This window comes from Numenius arquata, chromosome 12 (assembly GCF_964106895.1).
Source record: "Numenius arquata chromosome 12, bNumArq3.hap1.1, whole genome shotgun sequence".
Classification (NCBI taxonomy): domain Eukaryota; kingdom Metazoa; phylum Chordata; class Aves; order Charadriiformes; family Scolopacidae; genus Numenius; species Numenius arquata.
In genome coordinates this window covers 8,649,472-8,666,162 of record NC_133587.1, presented here as the reverse complement: position 1 = coordinate 8,666,162, position 16,691 = coordinate 8,649,472, and positions in this window count along the sequence as shown.

Here is a 16,691-nt window from a genome sequence, read left to right as displayed (position 1 = left end):
TTTGCCCTTGTTTTTTGTAATTCAGCTGGGTGGCAAAAAGCTATCGAAAGCGTAGCTGGTACACTGCAAAACGGTTATTATGGAAACGATTTTCTTCCTCCAGCAGCAGTAATGCTGCGAGCCAGTCTTGGGCGACGATTGCATGCTCCCTGCTCGGCTGCTCCTGCTTAAATAGCCAGACCCACACGTATTTCCTGAGCTGCTCTAGTTTGCCAAGAACAAAAATGCAAGACAGCCTGCAGAAAACGTGTGTGTGTGTGTGTGTTTGTGCCAGCCAGAGTCACCCCGGCAGCTGGGCTGGGTTGGGCTCACTCCTCCAGCCAGGCTGGGCTGGGTTCAGTGTGGGTGGACTGGGATCCCCCCAGTTCTCCAGCAGCACCCGTGCCCTGGTGTGCAGGGCACCTTGCCTGGCCTTTGCATAGTCCCACGCAGACTGGTTTACTCTCTCATTAGTTGACACAACCTTACCTATTGAAGAAGAACCCTTCACTGACAGTGTGTCTTCTAGAAAAGTCTGGTTAATCCATGCAAAACCCCCACCATTCCTGTTTAACTCTTTAATTTCCAGAGTGTCCCCTATGGCGGGACCATATGGGATTGTAAAGCCAAACTATTACGATAATTTCCAGACCATAGCAACAATTTTGGGTATCAGTCGTTGCTAAGCAAAACTGTATTTCTTTTTATAGAAAAAAGAAATGGAGGCTTGTTTTAGTGGTGGGACTATTAATACTTTTATTTTTATTTTGGACTGTTTCTCCTCCCAGTTAAGCACTGTGGCTGTGCTCATGTCAGGTTGCTGAAAGTCACTATTCACATATGTTCTTTGATGGGCCTCCAAAGTGTACAAGCGCAGTGTTGATGTCAGTAAATATAAGGTGATGCAAGTGAGCCTTACATGTGTGGTATTGGTCTCTGAACTAGCATTTTTCACTAAGGAAAGAGATCATTAAGTAATCACAGGTGACCTCATGAAATCTTTGAGCACACAGCTCAATAGCAGGCAAGAAAGAAAATTGAATGTTAGGAATTGTTAGCAAAAGTGCAAGACAGAAAAGGAAAACCTTCTTGTGTCACTCTGTAAATCTGTGGCTTCATCTTTAATACTGATTGAAGTTCTGGTCCTATTGCAGCAGAAGTAGGAAAGGCATCTAGAACAGGGATTTGGAACCACATCCCTTTGGGAAACAGTTGAGCAGACTATGATTTTGGTCTTCTCTTTTCCACACCGAAGAAGAATGCACTAGAGTTCTTTGAACTTGCATGGGACAGTAAGTAGAAATTAATGTTATCAAGAAATAGATTCAAAATGAACTAAAGGAGGTTTTTTCATGCAATATATCAATGAAGTTTGGAACCCACTGTTGTTGTAAACGAAAGTTGATGTATGTATGTTAAATTTGATCAAAGTAATTGAGCAAAGTTACCTTTCTGTTTCTAGGAACCCCTATGCTGCAAATTCCTTTAGCTTAGCATAGTGTTGAAGGCAGGAACACTGCATACTTGCCCTGTTTTTATACTCTAAGCATCAGCTGTTGGTCTCGGCTGGGGACAAGTTACTAAGCTTTGATTTGACAGTGTAGGCACGCCGGCTATTCTTGTATTTGTGGACAGATTTCTTCTTGTACTGCCATAGAACAGTATCACAAGCCCTGACATATCAGCCAAACCTCAGTGATCTTTGTTTCCTCCTGTATTACTCTTGGAAACGGAGTGTAATTTTCCATCTTCTGTGACTTGCGGGTGGGTCAGTCTCTCTGTTTGTCTGTATCCCTTCCCAATGCGCACTAGAATATTGTATATTTTGCCAGGCTAAGTCTAATGCTTCTGGTTTTGCCACATTTCTAGTATCTGCTGGATTGTTCAAGGTGCTGTGTGCTTTCAGTTCCCATTGCCTTACACAGAAATATAGTTTCTCTATTAGGAATCTTGAGTTTGTTCTAACTGTGAAGTCATCAGGAATGATACAACTATGACGTAACTGTGGATAAGTGGAGAGCAGTTGATATCCTGTACCCTGCCTTTAGGAAGTCGTCTGATACAGGCTCCCACAGCACCTTGTACCCACATTGGGATGTTATGATCTAGATAGGTGGACTACTGGATGGGTAAAATAACTAATTAGATTATTGAAGAGTAGTTGTTAATGGTTTGTACTCTACCTGGAGACCAGTTACAGGTGTAGTTGCTCAAACACCTGCCTAATATCTTTGTCAATGCCCTAGAGGTGGAGACAGAATGCACCCTCCTCGAGTTGATGGACCACAGTGGACTAAGGGATGTGCTCCGGAGCAGGGCTGCCTTTCTGAGGACATCACTGGCCAGAGGGATGTGCTTGTGAATCTTACTAAATTCACCAAGGACAAGCACTAAATCCTGTACTGGGGATGGGCTAACACCCTGCTATGGTACAAGCTGGGAACTGATTGGGTAGAGAGAAGCTCTACTGAAAAAGACGCAGAGACCTTTTAGGGGACAGGTTAAGTATGAGCAGTGTGCCACCAGTGAAGGCCAACAGATAATTGTGCAGTATTGACAGAAACAGGACGAGTAGATTGAGGGAAGTGATTATTCTTTTTAACTGGGCATTCCTTAGACTTTATCTGGAGTATCACATCTAGTTTTGGGGGCCGCGGTACAAGAAAGATGTTGATATACTTGATTGAGCTCAGGGGAGGATCATCAAGATGCTTGGGCTGGACAACATGATCAATGAAGAGAGTCTGACAGCTGAGTTTGTTCAGCCTGAAGAAAAGAAAACTTGCTGGACATAATAGCAGCCTCCCAGTGTGCTTAAGAAGTTTCCAAGAAGATGAAGCGAAGTTCGTTAGTGAAATGCACCACAGGTGAAGGGGAGCCAGCAGTCATAAATTACTATGGGATATTTTGGCAACCTCATCCATTCCTTCAGTGCCGCTGGACCCAGCGTAATAAAATTGGTGAGTTTTACGTATGAGATTTCATACTGCTTCATTGCCCCCATTTTACAGATAATAGAACTGAAGTACACAAACGGTCAAGGCTCTTGTTTAGGGTCACTCAGACCACATCCAAATGCCTTTCTAGTATGAGCTGGAGCTCAGTTGTGTCTCACCTCCATACTGCCTGGTTGCAGGTTCACAATCTCAGTCAAGGAGTCGGAAGGTTGTTTTATATTATGCTAATACTGAAACAGCGAGCCAGCTTGGGAAGCAGGCTCTTTCCTCAACTTGGCTACTGTTATTGACTTAGAGTGAATCATTTACAAAGTTAAGGAAAGGAGTGTGAACTCCTTGTGCTTTGTCATGTTTATTTGGTCAATCTATTTTTTTATTAGCCTTATCTGATTCCCATTATAATTATAGGCTCCTTCCTGAATATAATGCTGCCTCATGCTTCAGATGGCTGGTATTATTTTTGTTTACTTTTCCAGAAAGCGAAAGCAGTTTGAGTTGTTCCATGGGGACCTCAGCTGCTGTTCCGTGTGCAAGAGGCTCCAAGTGTTTAAATGTCTTAGATGAGAAAATGTGTTGGTATGAATTGATTTGCAAAGGGACCTAGAATTTGAGGCTATTACTATTCTGGTATCGTATGTGCTTGACTCAGACATTGCATTAATAAAGAAATAGGAAAAAAAGTGCTCATAAAAGTCTAGGACTGACAGCCTCGGAGTTTGCTGTTTATGCCTGAACTACTTGTTTCAGAAAGACTGAAAGCCAGGATCAGATGCCTGGGTGAGGCTCTCTATTCATTCACTTTAGCACCTTTGTGGAAAAAGCTAATACCTGCTTTGAAGGTCTGTGGGTATAACTGTCCCCTGGGAACTGGACTGAGACTCTCAGCAAGTGATACATTAGTGAGTAATGAATAAATTCATTTTCAGTGTTGGATATGAGTTACAGACATAGCAGCGGACTTGGACTTTGCACATTTTGCTTGGAGTGCCACTGGGTAATGCGAGTGCAGCACTGCATTTTTTAAATTTATTATTTAACTTGTGCAAGAGGGCAGAAAACCTACCTAACCCTAATACCACATGGGGATTCCCTAGCAGTTAAGGAATGGAATAAATAGCCCAGAAATGCAGAGTTTAAAGCTTAGGGTTAACATGATTAAGACCACAGGTACAGTTCAAGTAATTTATCGCCTCTGTGCCTCAGTTAGAATCACTGAATAATAGAAGTTAGAACTTTTGGAGGCCATCAGGTCCAACTCCCTGCTGAAAGCAAGGTCAGCCAAAGTTAGGTCAGACTGCCCAGGGTCTTGTCTGGTTAAGTTCTGAACGTCTCCAAGAAGGGAGATTTTACAGCCTCTCTGGGAGCCCATTCCAGTCTTTCACTATGTCATTGTGTAGATTTTTTTTCCTTATATCTGATTGGTATTTCTCTTTCCTCAACTTACATCCATTGCCTGTAGTTTTTTTGCTATACCATTCTGAGCAGAGTCCAGCGCTCTGTTTTCTCTATAAGTAGCTCTGTTTTCACTCATTAGACAGTTAAAGACATCAACTAAATTGCACTTCCTTTCTTCAGGCTGAAGAAACTGTCTGTCTCAGCCTCTCACCATAATGTATGTGCTCAACCCCTGGGCGCCTCGATTGTCCTCTGCTGGACTTGCTCCAATTATGTCAGGCCAGTAAATCCTTCATGAACTGAGGAGCCCAAAATCAGACACAGGAACTCCAGATTCGGTCTCATGACAAAACAGATGGAAGTGATCACATCCCTCAGTGTGCTGGTTGTGCTCGTACTGGTACCAGTACGAGCAAAGCTGGAGCTTTGCTCACTGCCAGAGCACTCTGCTGAGTCAGGTTCAGCTTCTTGTCTCTGAGGAGCACTAGTACTTTTCCTGCAAAGCTGATTTCTGGCCAGCTATTGATTAGGCTGGGTAACCATTGCTTGCCCTTATTAGGTCAACGCTGACTCTTTTCAATCACCTCCTTTTCTTTGAAGTACCAAAAATGGATTCCAAAAGGATTTGCTCCATATATTCTTTAGGACTGAGGTTAGGCTGAACATCCTGTGGATCCTTATATCTTCTTCCTTGGCCTTCTTGAATTGTAGCATGACATTTGGCTTTTTTTCAGTCATCAAGAACCTCCTCTGATTGCTCTGACCTTTAAGATGACTGACAGCAACCTCACATAGATGTGAACCAGCAACTTTAGAACTTTAGCATCCTCAAATGCATCCATCTGGTCCCATGGGTTTTGTGGGGTTTTTTCCTGTTTGTTTTTTCTGGGTTTGTTTGGGTTGTTTTGTTGTGGTTTTGTGGTGTTTTGTTTTTTGTTTGTTTGTTTGTTTTTAACCAGTTTGCTGTAATAGTCCCTATTTGGGCCTGCCCCTGTCTTATGCACATCCTTAGACTGTGCCACTAGACAGGGACCTGGGAATTCTGGGAGCAGACCTTGCAGTAAAAACCACAGCAAAGAATGCAAAGAGTTATCTTACTAGTAAAATGAGAATAGTTGTGTTTAAAAGGATATTTGAAGTGGCCAGTTTCTGTCCTTTGTGATCCTGCAGGTAGAAATGCTAGGATTATTGTTATTATTTATCTTAGTTTGTCTCATTCTTTCTTTCACTTCTACTCCCTTTTGGCTTTCCTGATGATTAACACATGAGGGGCAGCCCCAAATGTGTTGCTGCTTCTTGTTCAACAACAAATTGAGAGACTGTGAGTGCTGAAGCCAGGGCGGGCGGGCTGCCTTAGGCCGCCTCATAGACACAGGCTTGTCAGACCAGTCACAAATAGCAACAACAAAACAAATCCAGACTTCCCTTTGTAAAGGACTTGCTCCTTCTGGCAACAGTATATTGCCAGTGTATATATGATTATATTAGTGAGAAACTAGATCCATCACTGGAGAGAAGAAAGGCCGGTGGGAAACATGCCTAAGCACAAAATCTTATGCTATACACTTAGACAGAACACATTTTGCAGTGAGATTCTTCAAAGCTGTCACATCTCTTGCGCATCCCACACTCTTTTCGCAGGAGACGAGCCGCTGTATCCTTGTGTTTCTGTCTCCTTACTGAACAGCTAATAAACTATACTTTCTTGTGCCTTCAGCAGGATTATTGATTTGTGCAGTGATCATTATTGCAGCTGTTGAATAGATCTTTGCTGAAGAGATTGATGGAAAGAAAAAAAGACATTGTTTTTTTTTTTTCTCCCGTGCTTTTTCTAAATTCTCTTGACCTTATGTATCTCATTACTATTTATGTAAAAAAAATAGCTTTTTAACTGTTTTTACATGTTTTCATGGTACTGTACTTCACAAAGGGAAGCTGATTTATCCTTCCCTTGAAGAGATTCTAGTCATAAGTGAAAGGTTGTTGTTAATGACTAATTTTAGCCAAAAGGATATGTATGATGCTTTCTGGAGCTTGCAGGGAACTGGCCTTGCTCTGAAGTGCTTACACAGAATATTTAGAATAACCGGAAGAGACAGGTTATGATTTATGATTGAGATGATAACAGAGCCATGCTAAGAAGGATAAGACCTGTGTCTTCTGAGTTACAAAGCAGACAGGTGAGGGAATGAACTTAATTCTTATCAGTAAATTTCCTCTTTCTGTTTTGTATTATTTATTTCATAAGCCGTTTAAGAATGAAACCCACCCAGTCAGTCTGTGAATTATTTACTGTGCTTTTGAGGCCATAAATAATACTAGAACATGATACGATTGCCTTATGTTTGGAAACAATATTCCTCAAAATGTATATTGTCCTCTAATTAGGAGACTAGTAACAGACCACCATAGGAAGAACTTTTTTTTGTTCCCCATCTGTTGGTCAATCAGAGATAAGAAAATTGATGCAAGAGCCAATAATCATCCTGAAAGTCTTAACAGTAGTCCCACAGACTTGAAGGAAGAGGAGAAGGTAAGAAGAATTCAAACAGAATTCTGTAAAGAGTGAATTTGCAGAGGTTGTAACTGGCAGCGTTTGTGGGTGAGGTCAGATGTCCAGCTTGGCTGACTCAGCTCAGGGCAGGCGCAGGTACCAGAATCAGAAAAGACCTGTGTTTTCCTAGGAAGAAAATTATGCAGCTTATGCTTCTCTTCCAGTCACATTCTGGGCTTAAGGAATGATAGATAGATAGATTTCTTTACCTTGCTGAGACAGTAAAGATATTGTGCATGTGAAGTCAAGAATGAAATCCAACTCTTGCAAGTCATACTGTGGGAGACAAGCAAAAATTGGGCTCTGAAGCTTGTGTTCTGAAAGTCGGAGTAGTTTGACATGACTATGTTTGCCTTATGACAGAAGCTACTACTGTCCTGAAGAGGAGAACTTACACCCGTGCTCTGGCTTTTGCAATTAATAGTTTTGGCACCTTAGTACAGACCTACTTTCATCAGTGATTTCAGGTAGCGTGCCAGGCTGAACTCGGGTGGCTCTGATGTGGTGACACACTTCCTTCTGCTGAAGGAGAGAAAAATAACCTCTTGGGGGAGGAATGGGGAGGACAGCTGTAGGCGGTGAAGTTTTAAACCAGTGCTGCAGGCTCTGCTAGAATTCCCCTGTCAGCCCCGATTTAAATCTGGGCTCTGCCGTGACTTGCTGTCTGTTGGGACACGTCACGCAGCCTTTCTGCCTCGGTTTCCCGAGGTGCAGTACTGTTTGCCTAGTTTGTAAGGCTATTGTTAGGATTAATCTTCAGTCTATTTCAAAGTTGCTAATTAAAAAGTGATTCCTTGATGCTGGTTAAACAGCTTTGAGAAACTTTAAGAAGCTTCTGAGAAGTTAGATTAGTTACCTAAGGATAAGCCTTAACACGGCTTGTTTCTTCCTGTTTATGTAGATGACGTGCCATGTTACATCTTCACTGGCATGTTTTCTCAGCACGTGCTACAGAAGAGCTGAGTTTTGCTTGTCTCGGCACAGTGGGATTGGCAGCTCCACAAATGGGACATAATTCTTACCACGGACACCATCTTGAGCAAGAGAGGTGTCTCTGATGCATCAGTGGTGGCTGTCGGACCCTTTGTCCCCTTTTGAAAACATGCTTATTAAATTACTTTCTTGTTATATAGCAAGTGTTTGACAGAGAACACATGGGTGAGGATTCGTTGTTCTTGACATCGGAGCTGGTGTGTGAAGAACATTTTTGTTCTTTAATTCATACTTTCCCCAAAAGTGTCTCATGAGGCCACTGGTGCTGTGCTGGGTGCTCTGGCAGCAAGTGAAAGGCTGATTGGGAAAGCCAAAGTTTATAGGTTTTTAAGAACTAAATTTTGAATGTTGAACTTTAAATCTGCTTTACTAGAAACGAACATTATTTTACTGTTGTTATATAAAATTATAATAAAAATTAAGATCGAGAGGAATCCAAATCGTCATTATTGAAATTTTGCTGGAAAGAAGTGAGAATATTTGCTTGGTTTTGGAGCTGCTGAAGAAACAGGTTTTAGTTTTTTGCCCTGTTTTGATTTCTACAGTTTAGGTATCAATTTTAATACCTGCAAGAATGACCAAAGTTGAAAAATACTTATTGCCAGATAGCCAAGCAGCCCCTTTTATCTTTCATAGCGGAGTTCAAATTGCCATTGCAGGTTTCTGTAGAGAAGTGCTCCTTGAGCTGCTTCATTTTCTTTGGCTCCCTGCAGCGGTGCTGATCCACTCCAGAAAGCTTCGCCCTCTCACTGTAAACTAACAGGAGCAAATATGTTTATTGGTGACAAGGGAAAGGTGTATTAGTGCTGCTTCAGGTGGTAGGCTGCAGATATAAAAGAAATGGATTCAGGAGCTGTGGAAACAGGAATAATACTTAAGGCAGAGTCAGCACCACAGTCCAGCAGTGTGGACGAAATATTTTATTATTGCTCCTTTCTCTGCTTTGAAGCAGCAGAATTGAAGAGGAGCCCAGCTCAGCAGGATAGCTACCCCAGCACAGTTAGTGTAAATACATCCAAGTTGAACTACCAAGGCTTTAAATTCGGTTACCTTAAAGGAGGCTTTTTTTTTGGGGTGGATCTGGAATGATTGCCATCAGAGTAAGATTGAAGGTTCAAGTTACCAGCTAAGTTTCCAGAGACACAGCGTGTGGAAGGTTAACTTCTTTTTTTCTGTGAGAAATAATATCCCTCCTCCTTTTCTCAGGTAATCTCCTGTTTTCTCTGTCTGTGAAAATAGCTCAATGTTTTAGCTGTAATGGTCAGGCGCACTGCAAATACCTTGGATAGACTTGCTGGTTGGAATAGGATCAGAAATCCTTAGAATGGTGCCAAACCGTTCTGCTGGGGCACTTGGTGGCTGTTCCGGTGCCCCTGCACCCCAGAGAGACCATAACTGCTGCGCCTGCCCAGTGGCTTCCCAGAGAGCATTTCTGGTAGATGTCGGCAGGTGAGGTGCTGCCCGTCCGTCCCTCGTCTGTCTGGGAGGAGAGAACAGCCAGGGACGGTCAGATGGACGGATGAATTGTCTGGCTGGGCTGGGCTCGTGGGCCCCGAGGGGCAGATGCCCTACACCTGTGTTATAAAAGCAGCACCAAAGTGGATTTCTGGACCATCTTGTAGAAACTTGAGTAGAAGGGACACAATTTTCTGTGTCTGCATCAGCGATTCTTAGAGCACTTGCCTGAAATGTAATGTTTTGTGCAGGTGGACTTGAGTCTGGCTATGGAAATGAGACCAAGCAAGCAGACACATTCAGGCCAGCATTGCTTTTCCTTCAATGGGAGGTAGAATCTGCCTGCCCGTGAATTAAGCTGTTTCCTGGATGCGATACAACCTGTAAGTGATCACCTTTTGACCCAGCTTTGCTGTTCTGGGCTGCAGTTGTCAGAGTAACCACCGTGCTCTTAAATGAATCATTTTCTTACTGCTCTCGTGTATTTGTTTCGCTTTATGGACCTGGCCTTTAGGGGCTTCAAACTGTATTTCCCCAGGGGTGCTTTTAGTGCCTTAGATATTGTGTCACACAACTTGTCTCCCTGGATAACTTTGCTGCCTGTTAAAATGCAACTGACTGAAGTCTCTAAAGCTGCCACCAGAAGTTTTAATCTTCCAGGCATGATTCTACATGCCATTTCTTTTATTTGCCTGCAAGCGCAGAATTGTTGTGTGCATTTTATTTTTCAAAAGCGCTCTCAAATGTTTTAATCCTTTCATTTCTACTAGTTGATCTAGCTTCATCTAAACCTGTTGTACTTCCTTCCAAATGCTAAGTTTCTCTGTAATTCCTTTAATCTTTATTTCCTCAGTTTATTCGCTCATTGTTGGATCTTTAAGTTAATAAACAGTTTCCAAGTTTGGGACAAAGAATACAGGCGTCTCAGCAGAGATCTGTTTTCAGTTGTGTTTGTCAGGTCCGGTGTAAGCTCGTTACACTCAGCTCTGCTGGCTCAAGCCTGACCTAGGAGACAAGTTAAGAGGAGAAATAAGGGTTTATGTATTTGCACTGAAAAGGTGCCAGTGGTGCTTCCAGACGCCAGTGAAATGACAGAACTTCACCCAAGGCCTTTATAGCCCGGGTTAGACACAAACACAGTTTAGGCGTGTGGGCACTTGGCCTTCAGCAAGTCCCTGCTGCAGCCAGCGTCACTCGTGGCTGTACGTTATGGCATGGACACCATCCTCATGAGAGCACCTGCTTTCTAAGGGCCATAATCTGGCCTTCGTTAGATTGTGGCAGACATGAATCAAGTGATCTAGGGGTGAAAAGCTATTTGCTGCTACTTAAACCTTGCTCTTTTGATGACTTCAATGGGCTTTGGAATTTCAAGACATTTTCTCCTTCTTCTCCCCCTTCCTCCTTAGCAGGCAACCATATCACTTTTCCTTTAAGTTTCACAGCAGCCTGACCACAAAGGAATTATTTCATCTTCCTCCTGTGTGATGTGCACAGCACAGAGATGCCTCGTGCTCGAGTCTTTTAACCCCGTGTGGCGTTTGTACTGTTGTGAAAGGGTTCTTTTCTCAGACCCCTTCCTTGCACAATACGGTCAAGTCATATGGATGGGTATACCTTTGCCTCTCATTTACTACTGCTTCAGCAGTTACACTTTAAGATAATCAAGACTGAAGTAGTTCCTTTAACATAAGCTGGTAACAAGAGTGTTCCTTGATGAAAACAGGAGGAGACACTTTTGTAAGTATTTATGGCACAGTCAAATTACCTGTGTCAAGAGAAAACAACGTACCTGCAGGTCAGGAAGGATTAAGTATATCTGTGAATCATGATACCTGGAGTACTGTATAAGTGATAAGGTATTGTTCATCAAAGCATCATGTTAGTATTTCAGGAACCTCAAAAAACCCAAACAAAGAAGTGAATTCCCATTGCAATCATGACATCATCTATTTGGAGGAATTCTGGATAGTAAGTGTGAAGAATAAGCAGTTCTAAAATAACCGGTTACAAATCGGAGTGGGACAGTGGTTTCATGAGCTATGGGAAATCCTGAGTCTACACGGAGGGTTAGTTTGAGAGGTTTTTGTCCTTAGTTCCGTTTGATTGCTCTGATCAGGGCTTTCTGCAAAGAGATTGTCACTTGGCCTGTGACGTTTGGGAACGTTCATAGCCCTGTTCCTGCCTTGTTTCCTCCTGGTATCACCACTGGCAAGATTGCCCAAGAAATGAAGGACAGATTATTTTACTTTGACGTTTGGAGTGATTTTTAACTTTTCTTTCTACTAATATTTTATGGAAAATCCAGAAAGTGTTAGTATTCTTCTGTGAATTGTTACAGCTGGCTAGGTTTGCATCTTCTTCGGTTAGGGTTTTTTTTCCTCCTTTGTATTGTGCAGAGATGAACCTTCACCTCTAGTAGTTCTTACACAATCAATTCAGAGTCTTCATCTTGTCTTACTCAGTGGTTGTGACTGTTGGTTTTCAATCTCAGATGAAAAAACTTAACGCTTCACATCAAAAATTCTGGCCTTCTGCCCATTAAAAGGAGCCTGTCTCCTTTTGTTTGGGACTGCACATAAAAACCTCAAAACCAAATATATCTGTTAATTATCACTAAAGGTACATTTCTCCCCCAGAGCAAAGCGTGTGTATCCTGAAGGTAGGAAGTGCCCTTCTCTGAGCACAGGGTGTTGATCCCCGAGACGTGGAAGTCAAGAGTTTGTCAGTGGAACCCCCATTCATCCCGCCTGTTCTGAGAACAGCCGCACAGCACCGCAGCTCCGGTAGCCAGTTCTGAGGCCGTAGTATAAATGAGTATTTGCTTCTTAAATTGTGCCTAGATGTGTACGGAGAGCCGGTATCTATTCCAAAGAATTAGCGGTGGATCCTGTCAACAAATGTTTGTAACCAGATGCACAGCTTGAAACATGTGAATGAGAATTAAATACAAATAAATGTGAGGATTATATCTAAATAGCAAACTGTTCTCTGGAAACGTGGTAAGTTAGAGCCTGAAGACCGTTAGCTCTATGGGAGGGACGTGTTCTTCATTTTCCATTGAGACTGTGGTTTTAGTTAGAGGTTTAAACTGTTGCACTGCAGAAACGTTATTTTATCTCCTCAATTCAGGATTAATCAATTATTTGAATTCTTAAAAACCTTATAAGCAAAGCCAAATCCCTTTCTGTATTTCTTCTGTAGTTGGTATTTCCCAGTGTTACTAATTAATTCGCATTTTTCTGTGCTTTAAAACTGATTTCCCCTGTGTTCTACTCTATTTTGATCTGTTCAATATTAATCCAGCAAAGATCACTGCAAAGGCTGTAGAATCAGGTGTGAAAGTAAACGTCCCATTTTCACCATTGTTTACAGAGACGATTATCCTGTATAGGAAAGTGACGTCGGTTCTGAGTCGCTGATTCCTCTCCCCACCCCAGCTCTCTTTACGTGGTCGACTCCTTACATTATTATTTCCTGCTCTTTAACAACAGGATTAATTCCTGTCCTGTTCTTGTTTCAGAGAGGTCCTCCGGCAGCAGCACCCTCCTGGGACCTGCCAGAACCCTGCCGGACTGAAGACTTTTTTCCTATGAACTATGTAGGTACTAAGTATCAACATAATTAATTTTTTATGACCAAAAGGTTTTTAGGAAAGGTTGAGTTTATTCTTACAGTTCATGCTTGGTGACATTAGGAAGAAGCAAGTGTTAAATTTCAGATCGTTGGCTAAGGGAAACTAACCATTTCCGATCATAGCGTAGCGATATGGAGGCTGGAACATTTATTCTAAGATTTGCTCACAGGAGTTTGCACTCGATGTGCTTCGGAAATCGAGGAAGAAAACGTACAAACCCTCCCTTTGTTTACCTTCACATTGTTATAGTTCGAATGATGAGAATGTTGAAGGGGGCTCTAGTAGAGCATGTTAAAACTGCCAACTAATGTGCTAATACTGCCAGCTGCACGAGTGCACCGATGTTCCCATTTTACAAGAGAACGTGAAGTCAGCGTCAAAACTTTAAAATTCAATAAACTGCGGGTGGGTGAAGCTTCCAGCTCTCCCTGGCAAGCTCGGAACAGGGATTGAAAAGCTGTTGTGTAATAGAACTTGAATGGTACAAATAAACTTTCCGTTACGGACCTCTGGATGTGCAGTTTTGTAACGCAGATGCTGTTCAGCAGGAGCGGGAGTGGCAGAGGTCAGCTCTGCACCTGGGGGTGGGGGGTTCTCGGTGGTTTTTTATTTGACTGCAAAATAGGTCTAGGGAAACAAACAAAAGCCGCTCAATTCTCCGCATAAGGAAGAGAAGGTTCTATTCTATACTTTTCAGAGGATTGGCTTTGCATAGAGTACAGTATGGAGCAACAGAAATAAATGCTCTTGTTTTAAAAATACCTGTGGAAAAGCTCAAGATGGAGGACTCCATGCAAATTCTGTAAATGGGTTAAAAAAAAAAGCCGTTGTGGTGAAAGTAAAGCTACATGGCTTTGAGTAACCATGGAGACCAGTGCTTTTCTGATGCAGAAATAAATGAACTCAACCTTTTCATATTTATTAGTGGGACTGATGATGAAAGATAAAGTTGAATTAAAATATAAAGCAAGAGAAGCCAGACCTAGTCAATGTCCGTGCCCCTGCAATGCAGGTTACGGTAATGGGTTGGTAGGAGTGAGCTGCTATTACAGAGGCTAATTAGTTAGGAAAGAAACAAAATACTCTTCGTTATACCAACCTGTTTATCCAAATATCAGCTTCTTTATTAACAGAAATGAAGAGACAGTACACACAACATATTCCTGAAATCTTTTGGTTCTGATAGAAATGAAATAAACCTGTTTTAACACTATAGCAGCGTATGAAATATATGTACTACAAAATGGTAAACTGTCCACTCTGTTAGTGGGTATTTGAAACTTACCCATTTCTCGGGGGCAAGAATGATAGTATTTTCCTATAAAAATACCAGGTGAATATTCAGGTTTCTGTCTTGAAAATGCATGTCAAAGGGTCAAATATTAATTGGCAAGTTCTTGCTACAGAAATGCTACTGCTGAACGGAGGATGGCAGCATTAAATGTCACTTGAACTTTCAGTAAGATTAACTGCTTGTGAAATACAACTTCAGCGCAGCTGTTTCTGCACCATCATGCAGAACGTTTTGATTGAGTAGAAATCCCAGTGGAGATGTAATGGTGAAGTCACGGAACCGAAAGGAAAATGCTGAGATCAAGTGTGACTTTGGTGGCTGATGCAGTGGACAGAAAACTGGGAGTTTGGCAAAAGCGGGGTGTCTGTCCCTGCTGGAAAAGAACTGTTTAGTTTGGAGGGAAGCTCACCGCCTGTAATCGTTTCGGGGGTTGAGAGAGGGAGGGAAGGAGAGGAGGGTACTGAACGAACGAGAAGAGCACGTGTTGAACCACGGTATCTCAGCTGCCTCAAAATAACAGTTACTGAAGCCTGTGTGAACACCCATAGAAACGAAGTGCCATATAAAATGCAGCTACCCTTAATAATCTCCCTGTCCTTGCCAGGCTCAGGTACTCGCCAAAAGTCAAGTTACAGGTGCCACCAGCTCTGATAGAGTTTTTGTTGTACAAAGCTGTCCTGTGTCTAGAAACAACGTGTGTGCTAATAACCTCCTGCTCCGCTCTCAACCGTTACAACCTCTACATTTCAGACACCGTATTTAAGATGGAAACGGCTCTTTGCTTTGCTGCAATTCAGGTAAAAACAAATTCTTTAGAGAAGTGTTAAGGGAACTTCAGCAATGTATGCAAACACTGAGTAACTTCCATCTCACACAATTATAATGGTGTGATAAATTAAGATTATACAAACCAGGTTTAAGTTTCCTCCAGTTTTACTGGGCCGTTTACCTCTTCTGCTTTTTGACTTCCTCAACAACGTGTGGTTACCCTCAAATCTAGCAAGGAATTTCTGCCTAGGCTAAAATCCGCATTTGAAGAGTAACTTGTTTGAAATACTAGAAAGTTCATGCCAAAACTTAAAAAACTCACCCCCAATCCTTCTTGGTACTTCTGGTAAGACAGACTATTTTTGTAAAAGACTTTTAATCACTATATAAAATGATATTTCTTATAACGGAATTTTCTGGCACATGAAGCATTTCTAGAGTTCAGGGTTCACAGTTTTATTATTCACCGACTACCAACAGAAGCTCAGAATTTGGAAATTTGACTTTTAACTATAGAGTTCACTAATATAAATTAATCTTGCCAGATATTGAAACAAATATGATGCAGATTCATAAGAAGATACCCAATTTTTTATTTCATTGCTTAACAGATAAAGGTGGTTGTACTACCATTAAACTGCTTTGTTTTTAAAATGTTTGAGAAATGATTTGAGAATGATTTGAGAAATCCCTTAAAGCCTAGACAATATGAAACAAAACAAATTCTGAGATGTCTTAAGTTTCCAGACAGCAGCCTCTTGTGAACTCGAGCAGCCTACAGAGGCAGAAAGGAACACAACCAACTTTTCTTAGCGAGGAATAACCTTTTCTAGGACTTTCAGAAAGTCTGCTTTTGTTGGGAAAAAGATTCTAAATCTTTTCTTTTAAGGCAGAGAAACACAAGGAACTCTTTTGCTCATGCAAGTGTCTAAAGTATTTTTCCTGTATTGTTCTTAAAACATATTATCTATCAGTTGAGTGCACAATGATAAATCTAAACCATCTTCATCCAAAGATAACTGTTTTCAGTCATCACTTCACACAGAAATTAGTTCAACAAAACCCAGAAATGCTCATCCAGAGAGCATCAGCAGCACCAGTTGGTTCCAGCACCTGGGAGCACACAGAGTCTCCTCTTGGCTTATGCAGTGGCTTGTATGTTCTACTAGTGGGAATTACAGTTGATACCGACCCGACTGCTACAGAGATACCCAAATGTATTCTCAAGATCTCTGTGAAATGGTTTTGCTGTTTAAAATGCTGAAGAGCACAGACAACTATTTCCTCCTTTACAATAATTACGAGAACTAAACTGACTTGCGAACTTTCCAAGTATCAGAAAGTAGGCATTCTGATATTTATTAGACGTTTGCCTAAAAACTCATCGCTTTAGTTAAGAATAGTCTTGTTCTCATCACAATTAAATGCCCTTCAGTAAATTACTACCTCGCTGAGGTTTTGGTTATGCACACTTACCAAACTGCAGGACTGGTCTGACCAAACCAATCACCAAAAAAAACATAAAAAAATAATGTTTGTTAAAATTTAAGTATTCAAATTACTTACTACATGCTCCAAGTTTAAATCGCAAGTATTCCAATGTCTTTGCTATCATTTACCCTCAATACACAGTGCTTCAGAGAGAGACGTAGTTCTAGA